General features: G+C 39.7%; 1 protein-coding gene across 21 annotated transcripts in view; it reads right to left on the bottom strand.

The window, feature by feature from the left end:
* The window catches only part of Col25a1 (collagen type XXV alpha 1 chain), a 407882-nt gene that overhangs the window by 101516 nt on the left and 293094 nt on the right, over positions 1 to 13272 (bottom strand). The window lies entirely within an intron of this gene.

Genomic DNA, 13272 nt, shown 5'->3' with positions numbered 1-13272 from the left:
CGCTGTTCTGAACAGCCCTCACAGGAAGGCTCATTTCCTCTATAATCAGCCTCAGGTTATTGGATGTGTGCTGTGTGTCATACCAACTTTTATCCCTGGATGACGTACAGCCAGAACCACTGACTGTGTTCTTAGTAGGCTTGCTATCTGCCGTGGTGGGCATTCTCCCCACCCATCTTTCCCCCTCTGTTTGAAATTTCTCCATTTTAGATTTTTTAAAGAAAAATAGACCACCGGGTATAAACCCCCTCCAGATTATATCTCTCATCAACCCAAGGCCACAAGGACCTCAGAGGAAGAGGGACCCCTCCTCCTTGCAAGGCCAATCCATCAGGTAGACTGTGGAATCCATCCTTGCCTCTGTCCCCGGGGGGGGGGGACTTTTCCCAATCAATTACTCCTGCATCTATATCTGCTTGCCCCTCTCCACCAGGTCTTTCCTGTTAACACATAAACATGTTTAATCATTTCCTCACGTATGTAAATTGTTTGGGAAATGAATGTCAATGTTAAGCCCAGGGTAGAAGTTACAAGCTGTGATAGGGGATCTGAGAATGAAGACAAGCCTTGGGTTTATCATTGTCCAGGATCCCAGCTTCTCAAGTTCCCCCTGAGTGTTTCCTTTCCTGACAAGTGGAGCTGGAAAGGAAATCCTATGCTGAGCGTGCGTTCAGTCAGTGCAGTCAGTGTTTAGATGGAGGATGTGTATGTTCAATTCACAAAGGTTGCATTCTCATCGTAAACATAACTTTGCTAAACAACGTTCACTAAAATTGGGTATTTCGTTTCATTTATTTTAAAGAGAAAATAAGAGAATTTTCCATCATGTTTTAAGTGGAGACTAACATCCATGGGATTTCTAATTTAGTCTTTGTTGCATGGTCATATTAAATCAGAATAACTAATCATATAAAATTAGACTAGCATATTTTAATGTAATTTTTTAGAAAAACCAAATAACCAAAGAATTGAATATATCTTCTTCTCAGCTTAGGAAACTAGTGTTACTTTTATAAACTCGTAAAAGTAGAGTTTTTGGAAAAAAAAAGATTTACCATTAATTTTGAATTATGAATACATGTCTTATAGATTATTTGCAAGTCCACTGCCAAGATACATTCTCAGTTACCAAAAATGTACATATAATTCTTAAATCTCATTGTAGGAAAAATGGTAGGAAGCCAAGTGTCATCCATTACCAGAGAGAAATCAGCAGGAAAGCTGAATACAAAGTGCAGGCATTCTTTTGAATAAATATACAAACTTTTGTGCAAATACACATATACCTGCACACATGTATACACACTCTCAGTTTAATTGCACTAAACAACCTTTTTCTTATGTTTGAAATATATTTAAACTGATGACACTTATATATCTGCAACAATGCAGTAATTAAATATAAACTTATAACTTAAGGTTTCCTGTTCAAAATCAATTTTGAAATTAAGTCATGTTGTTACCAGCTAGTTAAGACATATGCATCTGATTAGCCCTTGTTTCTGGTACAAATGTAAATTTATTAAATAGTAGGCAATACTATAGAATTTTAGCTAAAATGAATAGTATTCATTTTAGCTTAGCTAATCTTTTTTAAAACTATTGTTTGTAGTGTGTGTGTGTCTCTGTGTGTGTGTGCGTGTGTGTGCACATGTGTGTGGATGAATGTGGATGCATGTTCTATGACACATGTCTGGAAGTGAGAAGAAAACCTGCAGGATTTCTTTCTCTCCTACTACATGGATTCTGGGATTTGAACTAAGGCTCTTAGGTTTGTGTATGAAGTGCTTTTATCTGCTGAGCCAGCTTGAACTTATACTTTTAGACTGAGTAATGGCTTGGATGACAGATGTTATAAATGTATTATTCTCTAGTGAACATGATGTTTCTCTGCACTACTAATGTTAGGATTCCAGTAGTGCAAGACTTCTAAAGTAGTTCTATTTAGTGTTGTTTTAATAATTCAGTCAGTTCGGATAAAATAGTTTTCAGAATAGAGTTATAATCCCCTTGGTCCATTTTTCTTAGTAGAGTGTTTCTTCTTGACACTTTTCTTGGCAGGTTCATTCATACTTTGATATTTTTTTATACACAACCAAAATGGAAAGTTGATTTTTCAAAATAATGTTTTAAAAGTATAAACTATGCTATGTGTAGATTATTAACATTTTAAGGCATATTTCTTTAAGTTTAACTTGAGACATCAAGTATTATTTGAACCTTGAGACATCTTCATCTCAATATAGATTCTGAGTGCTATAGAATATGTGGGTTTTGTTGAAGAATTATATGCAATAGAAATAGCTTTATTTAAAGAATTAAAAGTTGTTGAAAATTCTAAGTGTGGAGTAGTACTATTACCATTAATATATACCTAACTTATCATTTTCATGATCTGCCAGAAAATATCACAGAGAATTATGCAAAACAAAATTTAGAGAGAAGCTTATAAGCAAGAACTGTACAATATACTTGATTATTCTTGTTTTCCCCAACTCTGCTAAATTCTACTCTAATGATTATACTCAATATTCAGTATAGAATGAGCAAATAAACTAAACAAATATGATTGTTCCCAAGGGAGTGGTTGTCTTTAACCAGAAGCATGTCAGGCCTGCGAGCCCCTTGACTCCTCCTGTCTGGGTCCATCTGGCTTGTCAGGTGTCTCTCTGGTCTCTCCCCTTGTGCTACACAGCTATGCTCATTTCAAAGTCCTTTGCTCCCCCTCTAGTTAACGTGACAGTTATCCAACGGCTGCTCTGCCTTTGTCTCCGGGTCCTTCTGCACACTGCTGCCTGAAGACACTTCCTAAACTGTTGCTTGGTCATCTGTTGACAACTTTGTAGCTATTGAGAGGACAGACTTGGATAAGGGTTGGGCATTCACCACATAAGCATCTCTGGAAAGTTCTTACAACTGGAGATTTTGCTGGACTCTGCTTCCCACACCAATGCTGTGAATCCCAGTTCAGTGTTCCTGCTTTTGGGTCAGGCTGCTCTGTTCTCCAACGCTCCAATGTGAGAATTTACGAATGTTATTATCGTGTTACATGTCACTGTAAAAGTTATTCCCTTCTTTATTCTGAATTTTTAAAAATCATTCAGAACAACTGACCCATAGTAGATCATTCAGTGAATTGTGTTTTCATTCATCATACTTATCTGCTTAATAATTAACTGCACACTGAGTGCCAGGCAATGGTAGAGGAGGTGATGAGACAATAGTTAATAAAATAGGGCATGGCCACATGTCCTTCTGGACTTTACGTTGAGTGAATGTAGAAAGACAGTCAACAAACTATGGTAGGGAATGAGTGCTAATGGAAAGAAGGGGCTAGGAAATGGGAAAAGGAGAGGGAGTGGATGGCTTAAACTAGGGCTTTGTGAAGACTCTGTGACAAACTGACTCTTAAGTAGAGCTTCATCAGACAGAAGGTATGTCTGCTGAGTGAGAAGGATGGTAGTGGGAAGCGGACAGGTGCAAAGACCAAAAGTAAGGACCAGGTAAAGCTTCAAAGAACACTTAAGGACTGTCGGCAGACAGTAGGAGAGAGGAAAATGAACAGAGAAGGTAGGTTGAAATCACATGACCCAGTCATGGCTTAGAAGCACAATGGGCCTCCTTTGGTTATGATAAAAACTAATGGAATACATAGAGTCAATTCTTTTTTTCGTAAACCTTAAACAATAGTGTCTCAGGATAGGACTGACAGAATTTTTTTACTCTTGTTGCTCCCTTGAGTCACGTAAATGCTCCTGGCTCATTTACAGTAGCACCCAAACTCCTGGAGTTATTAAAGTCCTCCCACATGATTTCAATCCATAGCTTCCACAGAAGAAATGAAACAAAAATCATCTAAGCTACACTGTACCATGTATGGTGTATATATATCAGCCTAAGATCTCTAATGTAGTTCTGGAATGGTAGATAGAATTATCAATCCAAAATAATCTTCAACGCAGGCAGCCAAGAGACAAATGATTCTCCAAGCATCGTGCATTGGTTATAGTTCCTAGTTCATATACATTTGAAAAAGCATTTTCTTTGGTAGATCACTGTTTGGGAAAAAGTAGACTTTTCTGACCCTACCAACACGAGCGCAGATTTGACTAGGGTATTAATTGCTTAAACAGGATGCTGAGTTGCTAGACAATGTGCTTTAGGGTGCCTCTTGGGAGATGTTTTAAAGTAAGTTCTGGTTGCCTGCTATTAGGAAATGATGTAGGGGGTGGACACAGTTCCTGTTCTGTCCCTGATGGCTAACAGTAAAATCCAAAGGTCTGGAAGCTGCTGGTCATTGCTGCATACAAGAATATACAATCAGCTTCTGTAGTGAAAAAAAAAAAAGTGTATGGGGAGAGAGGACAGAAGCCCAAAATATTAAGCCATTTAAAAGGACTTCCTTTTGACTTAAATTTTTTTCTTGATTTAATGAAAGTCAGCTAAAATAAAGGGAATGATTCCAATAGAAAGATGATGAGATGTGTAGCATATGAGATCATAAAATATAATCACTGGGCTTTCTCAATGGTTTGATGTCACAGGATTTCATCATAACTTTTTGAAATATATTAATTAACCTGGTTAAATGTATCACAGGGTCATATAATTAGTAATGTGGGTTTATCAAGGAAAAAACACACAAGGGTAGTTTGTCTCACTTGAGAAGCAATCTTTTAAGATTCATTTTTAGGTTTTGAGAACTTAAAGGCGAAGGGACAGAAATTCTACCTACCATGGATGTCTACTGTAGAATCCAAGGGATAATATTCAAGATATGAAGTTTATTGCTTAAACATGGGGAACACCTAGACAGAGTGTTGGGAAAAGGATAGGATGCAAGGCACTGCTGCTATGGTACCATCTATGCAAAGGCCAATGGGTTAGTAGTTGTTCTGTAGTGGCTGTGGTACCCTCTATGCAAAGGCCAATGGGTTAGTAGTTATTCTGTAGTGGCTGTGGAAGAATCCTGGATTTCAGAGATATGTCTCAGTGCTACACACACCAAGCCTTTCATGGACCTTGTCTTCAGCCATCTTTATTTATACTTAATGAAGTTCATTTCCTTCTCCTGTTAGCCTTTATTTGAATTTCTTAATCACTCTTCCAGGACTCAGGGTCATGACTCGCTTCTCCAAAATGCCTAGACAAATTTTGTTTTCTGTCTTGTCTACTACCTTTTGACTGATTATACTTTAATATACTTAGATATTAAAATCTACTCAACTCAGGAAAAGCATCCTCCGATTACAGATTGTACATCTTTGGTACCTGAAGTAGTGTTTATCATAAAAAAAATTATTAAATAAATTAAAACACAAAAAATTTACTTACTAGATATCATTACTTTAGCACTCAAATAGAACACTACCAACTGGAAAGAGATGTCGGCTTGGAAGCAGTTCTTTCTACTTAAATATCTAGGATTTTTGTTTTGGTAACATCTCTCCCTATTAACTCCTGCTATCTGAAAAAAGTTTCTCTAAAACTCACATGCCAATGAGATGGCTTGGAATCACACTTGTTCCATAAGTGCGCTATGGAAAAGGTCTAATGAGAAGTCATTTTTAAAGGAGCATATGTTTTCTGACTTCCCATCTCATGCGCTGACTTATGGGAGAATATTAAACCAGGGCAACTCATCTACTGGTATTTCTCAAAATCACGAGGCTGTGACCTTTGGAAGGGAGGTTTCTTACAGCTTGGGAAATTAATTGGGTGATACATTTTTCTCATCACTTGACAAAACCAGATCCCGAGACAAAAAATGGAGCATTCAATGGCATAAACGGATTAAAGACAGATTTAGACATTTAAACATCTATATTATCAGGTTCCAAAACAGAGACTCTATGGTCACCAGATACCCACAGGTAAATTAGTTCACTCTTTCCCCTCTAAATATTTAATAAATTGTTTCTCAGTGCTGAACCCAAAGTGGAAATGACCCTCAAAACAAGAAAAGTTACCAGCTTCCTCTGCCCCGTGATTTACACATGCTTTCCCTGAATGCCATAAAAGGAGACGGTTCATAGTTTGTGATGGCCTATCATGCCACACGGCATTCAGTAAAGAAACGTTTAAATGTAGGGGAGTCTAAGCACTTTCCTGATTTAAAATCTACAATGCTGAGAAATGCTGCCCCTAGAATCTACATATCCTGTGATTTACAGATGTCTTAAATTTAAGAGCATACTGTAGACTTGTGTGTTTAGGCCTGCTTTCTGTCCAGGAAGGGCAGTGAGGGCTGTATAACAGAGGGCTCTGTGATGAGGGAAACCTTCTGTGCTGCTTAATCCAACAGGGGAGCACCGGAAATGTTCTCAGAAATAAAGCTTTAATTTTGATGTACTGAAACTGAATTTTGAAGTCGTCGCATGTAGTTAGCAGACGTTGCATTGACACTGTGGATGTAGACTGTGAAACCCGTAAGACTACTCAAATGAGGAGGCAGGGTCTGGCATGCCTCTGCGCCGTCTTCTCTGCCACCCGGGCCACATTACTTATGTGACTTTTCCCTTTTCTTTTTTTTTAATCTGTGAGGTGATAGGCTAGATGATTTCTAAGACGTCTTCTACTATCCCTGACTTTAAGATAGTCACAGACTATGACCAGAAATAGATGTGGCTACTTTCCCACTGTCCTCATGAAAATTGATCCTTTAATCACGGCTGTTTCTTGAGCACATATACACTCTAAGTACTCTCTAGAACATGAATGAAAAGCAGCAGCTATGGGAGAACAAAGACAATCTGTAGAAAAATCATTTGGGTTTATCCTAGTTCATTCTAGCCCCGGTGAGACATGACACTGCCTGAGAGGGGAACAAAAAATAAGCTCTGTACCTTAGGTATCAGTATGTTATTAGTATAGATACCATTAATAATAATGATATTATTCATACCATTTAGTCATTCCGTTTAGTTACCATTCTATCTACAGCAACTAGTGTAAGACAGTGTAAGCATTACGGAACAGAGGAGCAGATAGTCCTAACTGTACTAAGAACGTGAGGCAATGTGGAAGGTCATGGCATTTTTAAAAGGGAGTTTATAAAAGCAGATTACTTTTAAGAACACAGGAATCCCTAGACACAAGCAATGAGGCATTTTAAATCTCTCTTCCTTGACTGTAGGACTCACAGTTAGTAATCTGTGAGTCTAAAGGAACAAGCCATCCTGCCACCTTAAACTGTCCATGGCTGGGATGCTAAGAGCTCTGGGCTTTTCTCCCCGCTTGGCTTCAGCTCATTTTGAAGATGGTGGTCCCCTCTTTCCCTAGTTCTGTCTTGAAGGGCCACACCACTGGTATCCACATGACCAACTTAGAACACAGGACAATACCATAGTGTGTTAGTTGCTTTCTTGTTGCTGTATGCCCACGCATGAGAAGAAACAACCTAAGTGAGGGCAGGCATACTCTGCCAAGGTCCCAGGTGGTTAGAGTTCATTGTAGTGAGGAAGGCTGGCGATGTGTGTCTTTGTGTGTGTGTGTGTGTGTGTGTGTGTGTGTGTGTGTGAAAGAGACGGGGGGTGGGAGGGGGAGAGAGAGAGAGAGGCACAGAGCAGGAATCGGAGTAATGAGGAATACTGATAGTCTGCTGGCTTTCTTCTTGTTCTTGTGCTCAGGAGATGGCGGCAGCCATCTTCAGCAGAGGTCTTTCCTACTCAGTGAAAGCTCTGTTAGTGGCCTTGCAGACACTTTCCAAAGGTGCACTGCACTAATGTTGTAATGGTGGCTCTTAACTCAGTGAAGTGAAGCATCCATGCATCCATGGTTAGTCTGTGGAAGTTAGGGCCTGTGAGCAGCGGAGAACCTGACTATTTTTTATTTATTTATTTATTTATTTATTTATTTATTTATTTATTTATTTTTTACAAATTTTTAGCATCCCATTTTTTCTAGATTTATTTATTTATTTTATGTATATGAGTACACCATAGCTCTCTTCAGACACCAGAAGAGGGCATCAGATCCTATTACAGATGGTTGTGAGCCACCATGTGGTTGCTGGGAATTGAACTCAGGACCTCTGGAAGAGCAGTCAGTGCTCTTAACCTCTGAGCCATCTCTCTAGCCCTGGAGAATGTGAGTCTTAGAAAGCCAGTTACGTAAAGGGGAGGGGTGGGTGGAGGCATGGAGGAGACAAGGAGTAGCCTGAGGGGTAGGGATGGGACTTGTCACAGCCTTTCTCTTGCTGGCATATTCAGCGGTTAGGCTTTCAGGAGTACACATTTCTGAATTTCAGTTTTAGAAATCACTGTGAGAATAACTTTGTGAACGTTAGAAGGTAGAATATGTCTAACAGTTCATCATCTTGGTTTATATAAGAATTTCCTTTATTTCTTTTGTCTAAAAATTGAAAAAAGCTCCAGATGAACGGCCTTTGCATTTATTTATAATGTATTTATACATAATGAAGAAACATGAGGTACATCTGTGCAGTTAATGGAAAATGAACAGGATGTAGTGTTGGAAGGGCATTTGTAGCTTTCAATAGCACCATGTTCTCCGAATGGTGACTCTAAGTTCTAGATAGTTTAATCTGTTCAATATAATATAGGACCTTTGGCCTTTAGCTGGAACCAGTATAAAGGTATTTACCATAGTGCTATTCACAGCTTAGAAGTCATTAAAGAAAAACAAAATCAAGATGACTCCTGTCATCTGCTCCGCCTTTTAGACTGTTTATTCTTCAAATGACAGTTACAATGTCTTTCTGTTTCCTCCTACACTAATGCACCCTGAGATACTTCTAGAATCAACAGGGAGCCCTTAGGCTGAGCTACAGGGAGGGCCACTAGAGTAGCTGCTGCAGATAAGAGGGTATCACTTGTCTATTTTCTCTTGCTTGTTTGGAAAGTGATGCATCGCTAGCAAAGAACAGACCCAGGGAAGTGGGAAGGGCTCTGTGGAATGGAGATGGGGGTGGAGCAGGTCTCACTTTCTCAGAACCAAATGAACTGGCTGGGAGGGCTGTGGGTGGGAGTGGGGGATGGGGAGTCTGTTGTATTCTTCAGTGTCTATTAACCACTGACCAAGAGAGCAGGCAGCTCAGAGTTCTGTTTGGTAACACTATGAGTTTTTCAACTGTAGCCTAGCAAACTCTTGTAGCTTTAGATATGTGAAGCAAGTTTTCACAAATCTCTCTCCTTTTGGCTTCATTTTAAATGAGGCAGAAACACTATTGAAGCTTTTGTTGTTAACAGACATTTTCAACAGCACTGGGCTCATTGGACTCATGCAATGATGTGTTTATAAGTAAAACTAAAACAAACTAAGATTATCTACACATTGCTCAGATACAAGTCCAAGTTTCATTTTAACGGACAACTTTTCCTGAATTCTTAGATGCCATCAAAGCTCAATGAGTGAAATGCAAGTATTTTTATGATAAAGAAAGTAAGGAATAAATGAGTTATGAAGTTTGTACACAAACTGGGTGGAAACAGTGCACATGGTGGAACTCATGGCTCCAGCAGCACGTGTATAGCAGAGGATGGCCTAGTCGGTCATCAATGGGAGGAGAGGCCCTTGGTCCTGTAAAGGTTCAATGCCCCAGTGTAGGGGAATGTCAGGGCCAGTAAGCAGGAGGGGGTGGGATGGTGAGCAGGGGGAGGGGGAGGAACAGGGGTTTTTAAAAATTTTTAAAAAATTTTTTACTTTGGAGGGGAAACTGGGAAAGGAGATATCATTTGACATGTAAATAAAGAAAATATCTAATTAAAAAAAAGGACATACATACACTGGAAAAAAAGTTTCAGAATAGGGGCGTGAAAGAGCCTAGGAAACCTTAGGTACAGTGACTTTAGACTAAAGCACAGCATCCAGGTATCTACCTTCTATTGCTGTGATAAAACACCAAGGCCAAAAGCAAGCAGAAAGGGTTTGTTTCAGCTTACGGCTAATAAAAAGTCTACCATGACTCTTAGGTAGGAACATGATTCAAGGCAGGACCCTGGAGGCAGCAACTGAAGCAGCAACCATGGAGGAATGCTTCTTACTGGCTTGTTTAGCTTGCCTTTTATAAAAAAACCAAGGACCCCTGTGTAGGCATAGCCCCGTCCACAGTGGGCTGGGTCCTCCACATGAATCCAATCATCCAATGAAGAAAATGCCCACACACTTGTTCGTAGGCTGATGGATACATTTTCTCCATTGAGACTCCTTCTTCCCAGGTGACTCCACCTGTGTCAAGTGGGCCAAAGGGAAGCAGCCCATCCCGGAGACAGACACGGGAAAAATGCTACAAACGTGCCGTTTCTTGTCAAAGAAATAAAACCAGTAAGGGCATCTAAAGAAAAGATGTCTTTAAATTCAATTTTAACAACTGTTTAGAATCCTGCAGGCTTGGAAGACCTGGAAGATCTGGATCTGGCCTGTGCTAGAATCTCCCCCTAAGCGCTTGCTGTTGTGGCCAGCCCTTAGCTGTATTCTCGTGTCTCGTTTTATAGTATCCTGTGTGTTGGGGGGAGGTGCCTGCTCTTATTCAGATATAGTTAACTCTTTGTAATTTCTGGATCTGTCATTTCAGATCTCCCCTGACCTTCTCAGAAAGCCCAAAGGTCACATTTACAGAATAGATGCTGAGACGGATTCAAGGGAAGCAGGCCTGCATGAGCTCCAGGATTTCCCTCTTATTGTAGCAAGCATGCTGTTAATCTTCAGATGATTATTACACAGTATAACGATCCATCCTGGATTATGAAAATGAAATCCCTACCTGACACACTCATAAACAGATCTGTAAGTTCATTTTAGCTTCCTCATGTCACTGTCAGAGACATTTGAAATTCATAAAGACCCCCCAGAGCATCGTTAGAAGCCTCATCTCAACCGGCACTACAGAGCTACTCAAACCAACGGGGGATCGATCCAGACAGGAAGAGAGCGATGCTATTCATTGTGTTTTGCTTGAACTAGTGGATGAGAAGGGACATCGTGGAAGGGGGGGGCAGTGTGATGTGACATACAGAAGGCTTAGTGACAACAACAGAGAGAGCAGAAGTGGCAGGACTGCCACCTGCAGTGTTGACCTGCAATGATGTCACTGTCTACCCAACCATCCTTCTATAGCCTTTCCAGGGTCTTTCTGTGCGGCTGCTTACATTGCTCGACTCTTCATCTCAAGACGAAGTCTCTGTGGTTCACAGAGCGCTTCATGTCACCACTTCACTTGCTGCTTGCAATGCAACAAGACATGTAGAACAGCAATCGCTATCAAGAGTTTATGGATCTGTACAGAGATTACAGACCACGGTGTGCCTTTCTTCCTACCGGACTTCTGGATTAAAAAACTGTGTGAACATGCACACATCGACACACATACATATAAACACACACACATACATGCTCATACACACATACATGCTCATATACACATACAAGCTCACACATACACACACACATATAAATACACACACACACCCCTCCATGAGAGATCTTGCCTCATAGACCACTATAAATGCTAGATATGGTGCCACATTCTTACAATGGCAGAATTCAGGAGGCCAGGCAGGAAGATTATGAGTTTGAAGCCGGCCTGAGTTAAAAAGTAATTTCCAGGCCAGCCTGGAAAATGACAAGCTGGATCTCAAAAAAAATCTCAGACTAAACCAAATCAAAACAACCAAATATTCAAACATATATCTAGTACACTCTTTTTTGAGATGGATTAAAATCAACAGGAATCATTCATGTTAATAGACATGTATAAAACATACAAATTCAGTTTTCTGAGAAAAAGAATTAAGGAGTTATACTGTTTTACACAAGGGCCCTGAGAAAGACTGTTTGAAAAAACAGAATTCTCCAGTGATTTTAAAATAGGTTGATTCATGAAAATCTGATTCATCTAAAAAATAAAAATAAAAAACCCAAGCCTTCATGAATACATCTGTTATGTAAATCCACGCTCACCTGTACTGTATAGAGAACAAAGAATGATGATAACATACTCCTATACAGTTCTCATTACATATTTTAAAGAGATTTACACTAATTTATTGCATTTGTCTCTGGCCAGCTCTTAAGGCAGGCAAAGACTGTTATTTTTTCTGTACGGATGAGAAATCTGGAGGTTAAGTGACTTGCCCAAGGTCAGACAGGCGCTCATTCATTCACTGCTCTGAGTGATGGAGTTTTAACGGGCTAATAGAGGAAGTAATGTCCTTCCTCGTTTTTTTTTTTTTTGAACAGCTGTGAAGGCTATTAAAACAGAAGTAGATGATCTCACAAATACAATGCTGAATGAAAGAATCCAGACACAAATGTGGACAAACTGTACCAGTCAATCGGCATAAAATTCCAATGCAGACAAAACTAACTCATGGCAACACAAGGCAGAATGGTGGCCATCTTCAGGACTGGGATGAGGGGGAGGGCACAGAACTTTCTAGCTATTGGTCTGACTTGTACATCAGTTATATCCATTTGTGAATGATCACTGAGTTGTACCTTAAGATTTGACCACTTATATATAAATAAAGAAATGTTCACTTAAAGCAGTATTTACACCTTCAGAAAAAGTCATCTATAAATGAACTTGAGAAGATCATTGAGCCTTGGGCCGTTTGTGATTTCATTTAAATTTCTTGGGTGCATCGGAGAAAATGAGCCATGAACTCACCTGAAAGACTGTAAAGAGACGAAAAGCTTTATAGAAAATGCGGCCAATGTTTGTCTGCATTTGTAAAAGTTTTAGATGAGATGGGAAATAGAGGCATCCTTAGATAGTACTATAATTCATTTAGGGCTATGCAAAGCATTTATTTGTAATGATTTAAATTAGGAGTGGAAATAGCTTAGTGAAGCAAGTATGTAGCCTGTGTAAGGCCCTGGGTCTAAGAACATAGTCAAAAATATAATGAGAAATTGCAGGAAAGTGAGATTATGAATGGTTCATATAATCTGTCTTGGAGAATAGGTAGGTCTTAGGGAGACAGAAAACATACTTTTCTAAAACACCTGTTGTAACCCTCCTGCTTGACCCTGCCTGCCTCTCATAACCACACCTCTCTACCCACCTTCTGCTATTTGCCACACCTCGCTCCTGATTCCAGTTACATCGGAAGTCCCGCCTCTACAGAGACTAAAGAAGCTGCTGATTGGGCCGGCATGCTGATGAACTTGGGGGAGGGGTTTTGCCTTACCTATTCTACCTGTTGGCTTGTAACAAAGAAAATTATTAAATGGAAGATGACTTGGTTATCACATCTCCTGTTGTCTGATTTTTAAGGTGCCTTCCACATGGGTAAGGTATAATTATGGCTA

Source organism: Mastomys coucha, unplaced genomic scaffold (genome assembly GCF_008632895.1).
Source record: "Mastomys coucha isolate ucsf_1 unplaced genomic scaffold, UCSF_Mcou_1 pScaffold16, whole genome shotgun sequence".
NCBI classification, from domain to species: Eukaryota; Metazoa; Chordata; class Mammalia; order Rodentia; family Muridae; genus Mastomys; species Mastomys coucha.
The sequence above is the reverse complement of the archived record's forward strand: the minus strand, read 5'-3'. Positions and strand labels throughout refer to the sequence as shown.